Genomic DNA, 9,560 nt, shown 5'->3' with positions numbered 1-9,560 from the left:
GCGGTGGGCAGAAGACTCACCCAATTGTCCTGATTCTTATTGACGTAACATCGGAGGTACTGCTCCAGAGAGGCATTAAGGCGTTCTGTCTGACCATTAGTCTGAGGATGGAAACCGGATGACAAGGCCCTCTCTATACCTAACCGTTGACATAGGGCGCCCCAAAATCGAGAGGTATATTGAGTGCCTCGGTCAGAAATGATCTTATCAGGCAGACCGTGGAGCCTAAATACGTCTCTAAGGAAAACTTCGGCCATTTCAGTAGCGGATGGCACTCCTTGCAGTGCTGAGAAATGAGCCAGCTTGGTAAATGTATCGATGGTAACCATAAGACATGTCAATCCCTGGGATCGGGGCAGGTCTACAATAAAGTCTGTGGATATTTGGGACCATGGCCGGCTTGGCAAGTCCGGTTGCATCAGCAACCCATAGGGCTTGTGAGTGGAGTTCTTACTTCGGGCGCACACCATACACGACTTACAATGTTGCTTCACGTCGCGAGAAAGAGAAGGCCAAAAAAAAGAGCGAGAAATCAACTCTAATGTACCTTTGACACCTCTATGTCCAGCGGTAACATGGTTGTGACCCCATTCCAAAACCTTCAGTTGTAAGGACTTAGAGGGAATGTACAAACGCTGTCCCACCAGTAAAAGACCTTCAGACCAACGAAGTTGAGGGTGTAAGCCACCCGGCACAGTGGTTGCCAAATCAGGTTGGGTTGCTGTCTTAACCTCTTGAAGGAATGACGAGATTATCCCCACTATCCGGTTCCGGGGAAACATAGTATGACTAAGTGAAGAAGAGTGATATTCGGAATACTGACACCTCGACAAGGCGTCTGCCAAGCTGTTTTGGGTGCCTGGAATGTAGGTGATAGAAAAGTCATAATGGCTGAAGAAATGAGCCCAGCGCACCTGCCTTGAGTTGACACATTCCATATTCCGGAGAATTTTCAGATTCTTATGATCAGTACGTAAAGTGAATGGATGTGAACCGCCTTGAAGTAGGTGTCTCCACTCCTCACATGCCACCTTGAGAGCCAGAAGTTCTTTTTCAATCACAGAGTAATTCTGTTGACTTGCAGATAGTGTTTTAGAAAGATATGCGATAGGATGTTCCAGTCCATCTTTGAGTTGAAGAAGTACTGCTCCTAAGGCGCTATCAGAAGCATCAGCCTCTACTACAAAGGGTTGATTCTGATCAGGTTGGGATAGAATGGGTGCGGAACAGAATCTCCCCTTTAGATCTATAAAGGCTTGATTGGCTGTTTCCGACCATTGAAATGGCTTGGCATCTTTCTTGAGTAACGAAGTAATTGGCAGCACTATTTGCGAAAAATGTCCGATAAACTTCCTATAGAAGTTGGCTAGACCTAAGAACCGTTGGACATCTTTCAAAGACGTGGGTGGAGGCCAGTCCATGATGGCAGACACCTTCCTGGGATCCATGGTTATGCCTTCATGAGATAAGATATAACCCAAATAAGGAACAGAAGACATATAAAAGAGGCACTTCTCAGGTTTAATCAATAAGTGTTGAGATTGTAACCTATGTAACACCGTCTGAAGATGCGATGTATGTTCGGAGGAGGATTTTGAAAAAACCAAGATGTCATCAAGGTAAACTATGATACAGATGAATAATAGGTCAGAAAACAGGCGATCCATGAAACGCTGGAATATGGCCGGAGCGTTAACCAAGCCAAATGGCATCACTCGATATTCAAAAAGGCCAAACGGAGTCCGAAAGTCAGTCTTCCATTCATCCCCATCTCTTATCCGGAGAAGGTGGTAAGCACTCCGGAGATCTAATTTAGAGAAGATGGTCGCGCCTTTTACAGCTTCCAATATGTCTGCTATCAAAGGCATTGGATAACGGTCGCGTACTGTGACCTTGTTCAGACCCCGATAGTCAATACATGGCCTTAATTCTGAGGAATCCTTTTTTGGTATGAAAAATAAAGAGGCTCCAGCCGGTGATTTGGAGGGACGAATGAGGCCATTGGTCAGATGAGAGTCCAAGTAATTACGAAGCGCCCTCTTCTCCAATAGAGACAAGGAAAACATGCGACTAAACGGAACCAGGGCATCTGGCACCAGCTCGATGGCGCAGTCTTCCGGCCGATGCGGAGGGAGATCCAAGACAGGTTTGTCTTCAAAAACTCCTTTGAACTTATCCAATTCTGAGGGAATTTTACAAACTTCATGTACTCCTTCTTGTTGGGGGGTAAGGACTTGTACCAAATCTTCTGAGGCATGGAGTAAACAGTTCTGTTTACAATATGAGGAGGTAAAAGCCAGGGTGTTCTGTGCCCAATCGATGAGCGGGTTATGCCTCCTTAGCCAGGGAATTCCGAGGATAACTGGGAAATGGGCTGCTTGTATTAGGTCAAATTGTATCTGTTCCGAATGCTGGAGAATGCACGCCTTCAAGGAAACAGTGGAATGGGTGATAGGCCCCGATGACAGGGGAGAACCGTCAACTCCTTCTACCTTCTGGACCTCTTCCAGTTGCAGCAGAGGGAGACCATGTTTGTGTGCCCACTCGGTATCCATAAATACCCCTGCGGCGCCACAATCCAATAGCGCCATGGTGGTGAAGGCTTTTGTCGGGGTTTCCAACAGGATGGGAACAGCCATAAGGCGGGAGTCCATGGTGGTGGAATGAGAAGCTACAGTCATCGTAACATAGGGACTTGTGGTCGGACCTCGGGTACTCGTCCCTTTCAGTTCCGAGGTCGATCGTTTCCCGAGCGTCTAGGCGGGACTTCAGTACAGTTCCGAAGCAAGTGGGAATTGGATCCACAATACATGCAGAGGCCCGCATCTCTCCGACGTCTTCTTTCTTCGGGTGTCAAAGAGGATCGTGCGGACCCTACTTGCATTGGTTCCTCCTTATTACTGGAGTGAGGCAGTGAGGGCATTTGGTAAGCACTAGGTAGAGGGGTGACCGACGCTTTCTGCTTCTTCTTTTCAGCCTTGCGTTCACTAAGGCGGTAGTCGATCTGTGTTACAATGGAGAATAAGTCCGACAGGGTAGTGGGACGGGCTATCCTGGCCAGCTCATCCTTTATCTCCTCCTTCAATCCTCGACTGAAAATTATATACTGGGCCCTTTCTGGCCAACCTGCCTCAGAGGCCAAACGTTTAAAGGTGGAGAGGTATGTCAGCAGATCACTGGAACCCTGTTGCACATCCAATAGTTCTTCTGCCGCCACATGTGTAATCTCGGGTTGTTCAAAAGTCTGGCGCAGTAGGGTCAGAAAACCCCCATAATCTCTGATAATAGGGTTGTTGTTGGTCACAAATGGGGTGGCCCAAGCCAAGGCATTACCGATCATGTTAGATATCATATACCCCACTTTGGCTTGATCATTAGAAAACATCAGAGGTCTGAAGGCAAAATAAATGGAACAGGTTTCCAAGAATTCTTTTAAGCGCTTTGGGGTGCCGTCGTATTTGCCTGTGGATAAGGTCATAGGCGGTAAGTCGGAATCTCTAGCTTCCCGATGAGAGATCATCTGCCTCAGGACCGCATTATCTGCCTTTACATTCTGCAATTCCACATTCATGGCCTGGACCGCAGCCACTAATTCTTGTATTTGCTCGGGGGAGGCCATACTTCTTCTTAGGCGCTGCAAGCTGTCACAATCACTCCCTGGGTCAATCGACTCCTCACCACTATCCAAAGTGACCCTTATGCCCTCCTGCTCACCTGCCGACTCTTCTTCTGTTTGGAGTCCAAATCTCCTTCTTCTCAAAGCCTCTTCTCTGGAATGCAGGTGGGGTCTGCCTCGAGAGGAAGCCACCCTGCCCCTCTGACTCGGGGCCTAGGGGGGCCCCCGAAACGGGGCAGACCTATGAAGGGGAAAAAGCCAAAAGGCACAAAAAACCCCTCTTGGATGAGTACGATGACAGGATGCCAGGCCGAAATGATTGGAATGAGAGGACCCAACAGAATGAAAAGCCTACCCAATGAGGGTAGGATGGGAGTGGTGAGTAACAATCAGACAGAGAAAGAAAGGGAAGAAATGTTGAAGCTACGAACGTAGCGAGGACGGAGGGACTGCAGAGGAAGAGGGAAGTCAGAGAGGAACGGTAGTAGCCGATATAGCAAGGCTGGACGGCACAAAAACACAGGAGAAGGTAGCGGGAGAAGGCTCGAACACAGAGGAAAGGACTGGAGCGTACCAACCCGGAAGCCTAACGCGAGTAGGTTGCAACGCGCGGGCTTCCGGGTTGGCGCTCGTAATAAAGCGCGCCACTGGTCCGACAGCGGAAAGCTGGGCCGCGGCTGGAGAACGTGCAGCGTCGTAACGGCCATTTCAAAGGCCGCTCCAGCGCCAGCGTCTCCACAACTGCCAGCGGCCGTGGCCGCCGTGCGTGACAAGATTTTTAGGAAGTCAGGAATAACACAGTGATATTATGAGCACCGTGTGCAGCCAGCAGTGGTATAATTCAAGGTGTAAATACAGAGGTACATTTTGCATCTTAACATACAAGTATACTATGTACTGTGAACTATAAAATGTCATGTTTTAAGATCTCATTATACAGAATTGATTGCATCACACTGCATGATGTGATCACAGCTCGTTCCGCGTTTCTCTAAATTATGAGGCTGTAGTAAGAAAGGTTATGTGAAATCAGGATTTGGCTGAACAGAGTAAGGGTGGAATGTGGGCAAAGGTCCTGCGCTATAAGACGTACATCTGTGATCCTGTTAAAGCCAAAGGCCCAAGGCCAGAGATAACAAGCCAGCCACTTTGGCACAATGACAAGAGTGTAAACCATATACATGTAGGAGCCTCCTCCTGGAATCGTGTGCATAGGCACACCAGTTGCTTGTTCCCTGTTACACATTAGGGACTTGGTCATTTCCTATTGCATCTGTTGTGCACATGCAAAGCAGGGTATGGAAAGTTATGAGAGATTCGTGATTACAGAAACGTTTTTAGGACACATACACAAGCAGATGAGATTTCCCTGAAAAAGATCCTAGAACTGTTTGCGTTAAATTTCCATAGGAAAATGTGTTGGCACCAGTAGTTTTCAAATTAACACGCAAAATGAGGGGCACGCATGGGGCATCCAAAACTGTAATGCCACGTTAGGAAATGTAGCTGATGATGGAGCAAGTGGACATGCCACTGTTTAAAATTAGATCAGTCCCCTACAGCCATAGTCTTCCAAAGTCAAAGCAAATAGGCAAACATTGGGCCTCATTACAGGTCGGGCGGTAAACCCGCCGCCACTGTTAATTCCGGACCGCCCGATCACGGATCCTGCAGGCGGAGGCATCAATCCCCCCAGGTCTGACCTGACGGGTTTAACACCGCCCGCCTGCAGGCAGACGTGGAAACACCGGCACCATCACGAGATGGTGCCGGTGTTTCCATGATCCCCATTCCCATTGAGTCCTATGGTACTCCATGGGAATGGGGATTTAAACCATTCCGCCTCCGGAATTCCCGGGTCACCGGGTTGTAATGCCCCAGTAATTCCGGGAATCACGGAGGCAGAATGGTAATACGAGTCCGGCGGTAACCAGGCAGTTTTACCGCCTCGGTTACCGCCGGACTCGTAATGAGGCCCACTGACTTCCTTTACAGATATTCCCAGTCAGGGAGTGGGTGAATACTTAGGGGAAACAGTGGAGGTGTGTGGCAAGGCCAGTCACCTGACCATGTCAGGAGGGGATAGGAGCCCCTATTAGGCTTGGGTGATAGGCCTAACTTGAAGACATTCAGTGCCTGTCCTAAACCAAACGGGAGGCAGTGGCATTTGGGAGGGACCCAGATCCTGACCCCTGCCCAAGTGGCAGATTATGTAACCCACATGCCTGTGACCCACAATGCTGGCAGATTCTTCTCTTTTCAGAAACCCAACAAATCGTGAAGGAGAACACCCACAAGGCAGGACATTAAGAGCGCCCCTCAGACTTCAGAAGGCTCTGGCAGACATACGTGAGTGCTAAGCAAACAGCAAAGTGGGAAGGAGAAGAACAGAGACAGGGGCTGCAGCTCCGACGCGGCAGAGCCTGAAGCCACGCACCAGCCTCCTGGCGCCAGAGCAGGTGTACAGGGTAGGCACTCTAGACCACCAGGGACTTGGAACAGGGCTCCAATGGCCGGTGCTCACCTCAAGGGAAACCATGCCTCGATACCTTAACACAGACATAATTACTCTGTAGCAGGGGCCATCATTCCAACAGCCTGGTGACCCGGTGCAGAACAATGCTGTAGCACTGACCCCCAAGTGGGGAAGACAGCGCCAGATTGGCCATGGTCAGAGGACCATTCATGAGATAGTGACCCCTGACCGCAGTCTGTACTCCTACAGATTATTTCAAACCAAAGACCTCTAGGAAACTGGCAACCCCTCCATGCATATGGTATTCAACAGCACCCGCATCTGAAAATACATTGAATCACCTGCCCCCGCCAGTCTGGATTGAGCAGCTGTCTCATCATAGACAGAGAACCCTCACACATCACTCCCACACAGCCTCTATTCTCACCAACCTTTACCTTTTACAACATTAATCACCAAATTCAACTCTTTGTATTCTCTCTCTGCGGCTTCCAGGGCACTGCCCTTGCTAGGTATTCTCTCTCCATAGCTTCCATGGCACTGTCCTTGCTTGGTATTCTCTCTCCCTGGCTTCCAGGGCACTGCCCTTGCTAGGTATTCTCTCTCCATAGCTTCCAGGGCACTGCCCTTGCTTGGTATTCTCTCTCCCTGGCTTCCAGGGCACTGCCCTTGCTTGGTATTCTCTCTCCCGGGCTTCCAGGGTAGTGCCCTTGCTAGGTATTCTCTCTCCATAGCTTCCAGGGCACTGCCCTTGCTTGGTATTCTCTCGCCCCGGCTTCCAGGGCACTGCCCTTGCTTGGTATTCTCTCTCCCTGGCTTCCAGGGCACTGCCCTTGCTTGGTATTCTCTCTCCCTGGCTTCCATGGCACTGCCCATGCTAGGTATTCTCTCTCCATAGCTTCCAGGGCACTGCCCTTACTTGGTATTCTCTCTCCCTGGCTTCCAGGGTAGTGCCCTTGCTAGGTATTCTCTCTCCATAGCTTCCAGGGCACTGCCCTTGCTTGGTATTCTCTCTCCCTGGCTTCCAGGGCACTGCCCTTGCTTGGTATTCTCTCTCCCTGGCTTCCATGGAACTGCCCTTGCTAGGTATCCTCTCTCCATAGCTTCCAGGGCACTGCCCTTGCTAGGTATTCTCTCTCCATAGCTTCCAGGGCACTGCCCTTGCTAGGTATTCTCTCTCCATAGCTTACAGGGCACTGCCCTTGCTTGGTATTCTCTCTCCCTGGCTTCCAGGGTACTGCCCTTGCTTGGTATTCTCTCTCCCTGGCTTCCAGGGCACGGACCTTGCTTGGTATCCTCTCTCCCTGGCTTCCATGGCACTGCCCTTGCTAGGTATTCTCTCTCCACAGCTTCCAGGGCACTGCCCTTGCTTGGTATTCTCTCTCCGTGGCTTCCAGAGCACTGCCCTTGCTAGGTATTCTCTCTCCATAGCTTCCAGGGCACTGGCCTTGCTTGGTATTCTCTCTCCATAGCTTCCAGGGCACTGCCCTTGTTTGGTATTCTCTCTCTGCGGCTTCCAGGGCACTGCCCTTGTTAGGTATTCTCTCTCCATAGCTTCCAGGGCACTGCCCTTGCTTGGTATTCTCTCTCCCTACCATAGCTTCCATAAAATACCTAGCAAGGGCAGTGCCCTGGAAGCCAGGGAGAGGTATTCTCTCTCCATAGCTTCCAGGGCACTGCCCTTGCTTGGTATTCTCTCTCTTTGGCTTCCAGGGCACTGCCCTGACTTGGTATTCTCTCTCCCTACCATAGCTTCCATACAATACCTAGCAAGGGCAGTGCCCTGGAAGCCAGGGAGAGGTATTCTCTCTCCATAGCTTCCAGGGCACTGCCCGTGCTTGGTATTCTCTCTCCCTGGCTTCCAGAACACTGCCCTTTCTATGTATTCTCTCTACCTGGCTTCCAGGGCACTTGCCTTGCTTGGTATTCTCTCTCCATAGCTTCCTGGGCACTGCCTTGCTTGGTATTCTCTCTCTGCGGCTTCCAGGGCACTGCCCTTGCTTGGTATTCTCTCTGCCTACCTCTCTCCATAGTTTCCATGGAATACCTAGCAAGGGCAGTGCCCTGGAAGCCAGGGAGAGGTATTCTCTCTCCCTAGCATCCAGGGCACTGCCCTTGCTTGGTATTCTCTCTCCCTGGCTTCCAGAACACTGCCCTTTCTAGGTATTCTCTCTACCTGGCTTCCAGGGCACTGGCCTTGCTTGGTATTCTCTCTCCATAGCTTCCAGGGCAGTGCCCTTGCTTGGTATTCTCTCTCCCTACCATAATTTCCATAGAATACCTAGCAGGGGCAGTGCCCTGGAAGCCAGTGAGAGGTATTCTCTCTCCATAGCTTCCAGAACACTGCCCTTTCTAGGTATTCTCTCTACCTGGCTTCCAGGGCACTGGCCTTGCTTGGTATTCTCTCTCCATAGCTTCCAGGGCACTGCCCTTGCTTGGTATTCTCTCTCTGCGGCTTCCAGGGCACTGCCCTTGCTTGGTATTCTCTCTCCATAGCTTCCAGGGCACTGCCCTTGCTAGGTATTCTCTCTCCATAGCTTCCAGGGCACTGGCCTTGCTTGGTATTCTCTCTCCATAGCTTCCAGGGCACTGCCCTTGTTTGGTATTCTCTCTCTGCGGCTTCCAGGACACTGCCCTTGTTAGGTATTCTCTCTCCATAGCTTCCAGGGCACTGCCCTTGTTAGGTATTCTCTCTCCCTACCATAGCTTCCATAAAATACCTAGCAAGGGCAGTGCCCTGGAAGCCAGGGAGAGGTATTCTCTCTCCATAGCTTCCAGGGCACTGCCCTTGCTTGGTATTCTCTCTCTTTGGCTTCCAGGGCACTGCCCTGACTTGGTATTCTCTCTCCCTACCATAGCTTCCATACAATACCTAGCAAGGGCAGTGCCCTGGAAGCCAGGGAGAGGTATTCTCTCTCCATAGCTTCCAGGGCACTGCCCTTGCTTTGTATTCTCTCTCCCTGGCTTCCAGTGCACTGCCCTTGCTAGGTATTCTCTCTCCATAGCTTCCAGGGCACTGCCCGTGCTTGGTATTCTCTCTCCCTGGCTTCCAGAACACTGCCCTTTCTAGGTATTCTCCCTACCTGGCTTCCAGGGCACTTGCCTTGCTTGGTATTCTCTCTCCATAGCTTCCTGGGCACTGCCCTTGCTTGGTATTCTCTCTCTGCGGCTTCCAGGGCACTGCCCTTGCTTGGTATTCTCTCTGCCTACCTCTCCATAGTTTCCATGGAATACCTAGCAAGGGCAGTGCCCTGGAAGCCAGGGAGAGGTATTCTCTCTCCCTAGCTTCCAGGGCACTGCCCTTGCTTGGTATTCTCTCTCCCTGGCTTCCAGAACACTGCCCTTTCTAGGTATTCTCTCTACCTGGCTTCCAGGGCACTGGCCTTGCTTGGTATTCTCTCTCCATAGCTTCCAGGGCAGTGCCCTTGCTTGGTATTCTCTCTCCCTACCATAACTTCCATAGAATAC

This window comes from Ambystoma mexicanum, chromosome 1q (assembly GCF_040938575.1).
Source record: "Ambystoma mexicanum isolate Mex_15411 chromosome 1q, UKY_AmexF1_1, whole genome shotgun sequence".
NCBI lineage: Eukaryota > Metazoa > Chordata > Amphibia > Caudata > Ambystomatidae > Ambystoma > Ambystoma mexicanum.
This window is presented reverse-complemented; position numbering follows the sequence as displayed.